The following is a 3,872-nucleotide window of genomic DNA, read 5'->3' as shown; positions in this document are numbered from 1 at the left end:
GTGTATCTGACTAGAAAAACTGCAAATGTTTATTCGTATGACACGAAAAATAAAGGCCAGTTAAGAAGTACAGAACAAGAGCTGCTGAAACATGTCATCAACACTCAGGTGTACATTTCGTAAACTATCTTCCCACGACTCTACAGGACAGTACCAAAGAAAAGAATTTTGGCAACTTCTAAAGGATTATTTTATGGAAAAGGAATTTTGTAGTGCAGAAGAGTGTACACTGAAGTGACAAAAGTCATGACGTACCTACTTATATTGTGTTGGACCTCCTTGTGCCCAAATGGTGCAGCAAGTCGACATGGTATAGATTCAACAAGTCTGCAGAAACACTGCGCCTCTACAGCCACCCATCAGACGAAAAAAAATCTAAAGAAAGAAAAAGGAAAAGAGGTTGTAATAGCTGCTGACTTCAACATTAATATCCTAGGTGAAAGCAATGAGGTGTCGAAATCCAGTGACACAGTAAAAAGTTTTGGCTTCATAGTAAACTTTAATCAAGTCACTAGGGTAAATGCACAGTCAGCCACCTATATTGATAATATCATAACCAACTATGTATTTGAAGATGTCCATAAATTTTGCTTAGATCTAGGAATCTATGACCACTCTGTATTATTCATTGAAGTACCAAAAATTAACAAAGAAATTCCATGCAACAGAAGCTCTATGAAAAGGGACTTCAATGAAAAAAATTCAGCTCTATTAAGAAATAAGTTAACAGAGATTGAATAGCTTTATGACAGCTGTATTTCAAGTAGTAGTAATAACTTTGACAAATTTTAAGCAGTTTTCTTGGAGTGTTTAATGAAACTTTTCCACTTAGAATTTCATGTAACAAAATCACTGGTAAAGTTAAATGGGTAATTCTGGGTATAAAAAATTCTAGTGCTAGGAAGAGGCCACTACATAATGAACTGACATATAAGAAAAACATGTATTTCTTTGGATATGTTAGACATTATAAAGCTACCTTCAAAAAAGTTGTGAAAGCAGCCAAACAAATGGCAAACAATAAGTACATTTCACAACACAAAAGTAAAACAAAGGCAGTGTGGTCTGTTGTCAAATCAGAGTTAGGTGTTAGAATTAACAGAAATGAAATATCTAGGATTAAAGTAAATTATTGTAAACCCAGCTCAAATATTGGAGTGTTTAAATGAATTCTTCTTAAATGTAGCAAAGTCAGATGTTAATATAGTAGAGTGTCAAACTAAAGTAAACCCCTTTGGACTCCAGCAAGGAGCTGAGTATCTCACAGATTTTAAAATGTCTCAATAAGGCATGTGGCAAATGTTATATTATCATTAAAAAATAAAAACTCAGCTGGGTGGGATGGGATACCGACTAAAGTGATTAAAGCAGTGTATCACATAATAGCACGTCCGCTAACTGTAATAATTAATCAATCTATTGAACAGGGATGCTTTCCTGATTTGTTGAATTATGCTGAAGTCAGACCTCTGTTCAAGAAAGGGTCGAGCGAAGACATGGGAAACTAATGTCCTATTTCTATTCTTCCAAACTTGTACCGAGCGAGGTGGCGCAGTGGTTAGCACACTGGACTCGCATTCGGGAGGACGACGGTTCAATCCCGTCTCCGGCCATCCTGATTTAGGTTTTCCGTGATTTCCCTAAATCGCTTCAGGCAAATGCCGGGATGGTTCCTTTGAGAGGGCACGGCCGATTTCCTTCCACATCCTTCCCTCACCCGAGCTTGCGCTCCGTCTCTAATGACCTCGTTGTCGACGGGACGTTAAACACTAATCTCCTCCTTCTCCTCCAAACTTGTCGAAAGTGTTTGAGAAAGTAGCTGCAAACCAGATATAAAATTTTATTGTAAAAATGATATTATTATAAATAATCAATTTCGATTCCAACCAGGAAAAAACACCCTGGATGCAGTAAATAACTTTATTGAAAAGATATGCAAAGCACTGGACCAGAGGAGTAAAGTTGCTGGCATTTTCTGTGATCTTACTAAAGCTTTCGACTGTGTAAACCATGCCTTGCTTATCTACAAATTAGATAAATATGGGATTTAGGGCAATAATCTCAAATATCTTACTTCATACCTGCAGAACAGAAAACAAAGGGTAACTATCACTTCAAATGTGGTGTACTATTTTACCAAGTGGAGTACTGTATCACAAGGTGTGCCTCAAGGCTCCATTTTGGGGCCAATCTTGTTCCTATTCTATGTAAATGACTTATCCACAAATATCAGTTCCCCATCAGTTCTGTTTGCAGACAATATTTCTGTTTTAATTGAAGATGGTGACGCAGAAAGAATTCCAAGCTTCATTGTGAGCACACTGGATACCTTAGACAACTGTTTCCAGTTAAATGGGTTGAAACTGAACATTGCAAAAAACCATATGGGGCCAAACCAAACACACAAAATTTGCAGAGCTTAAAATACAGCACAACAATCAACTTACGGAAGAAGTTGACACTGTCAAACTCCTAGGACTAAATGTGGACAACTTGAACTGGAGCACACATATTGACTCCTTATAAAATAAACTAAACAGTTTTGCATTTGCAGATACTTGCAAATTCTACCAACATGAGTACACGAAAAATAGCATACCATAGTTATTCTGAATGTGTCATTAGGTATGGAATAATTTTATTGGGAAGTTCAAGTATTCTGAAACTTCAGAAAAAATTCACAGATACACATGTACTGTGCAGAAAACAGAATCTTTTCACATATTATTTCGACAACTGCAAATCCTAATTGTACCCTCCATATACATTTATGAAATTATTTGAGGAAAATCAATTTAACCACACATACAACACAAAAAATAAAAATAATTTTATGCTTTCCACACACAGATTGAAATTGTATGAATGGCCTCCACAGTATTTGGGGATGACAATATATAACAAATTAATTGCCAAAATTATATTTAATATTGGTCCAGAGATCCTAAAAATAAGGCTACATCAGTTTCTGGTGTTTTTGGAGGACGATATGATAATTTGAGCGAGGGTAATTTAGTGTTAGATCTTTAGATATTATTTTTATTATTGTTATTATTGTTATCTCTACCTTTCGTGTATATAAAACAAAATTCCATTATTATTATGATGCTGTATGTAAACATCAGGTTTCTATGTGGTAAATTTTACGAAACTTTTGTCGTGTCTCCTGTACCTAAATCAAATAATCTTCATTATGTATGTTATGAGACTAATAAACCACAATTCACAAAGTGTCACCATTGCATAATTTTATGCTTGAACTGACCTCTCTATTATGTCTCATAAATGTTCGATGAGAGTCACGTTGGATGATCTGGGTGGTTAAATAATTCGCTCGAACTGTCTATGATGTTCTTCAGACCACTCAATTTGGCCAGATGACATGATGCATCCTTGTTTGGGAATATGAAGCCCATGAAAGGCTGCAAATGATCTCTATGTAGCTGAACATAAACATTTCCAGTCAATGATTGGTTCAGTAGGACCAGAGGATCCAGTCCATAATTTGTAAACACAGCCTATGTCCATGTCTTCGTGGGTTCTACACTACAGTCGGACCCTACCATCAGCTCTCACAAACTGAAATTAGAACTCATCTGATCAGACCACGTTTTTCCAGTTGTCAAGGTTAAAACCGACCTGGTGACAAGTACAGGAGAGGAACTGTAGGCGATATGTTGTTGCCAGGGCACTCGTGTTTGTTGCCTTCTGCTGTAGCCCATTAACGCCAAATTTCGCCTCACGGGCATGTTCATCGTACGTCCCACATTGATTTCTGCGATTATTTTCTCTGTGTTACTTCTCTATTATCACTGACAACTTCATGCAAACTCTGCTGCTGTCGGCCACTGCATTGTCCGTGGTGAGATGTA

Source organism: Schistocerca piceifrons, chromosome 8 (assembly GCF_021461385.2).
Source record: "Schistocerca piceifrons isolate TAMUIC-IGC-003096 chromosome 8, iqSchPice1.1, whole genome shotgun sequence".
Classification (NCBI taxonomy): Eukaryota; Metazoa; Arthropoda; class Insecta; order Orthoptera; family Acrididae; genus Schistocerca; species Schistocerca piceifrons.
This window is presented reverse-complemented; position numbering follows the sequence as displayed.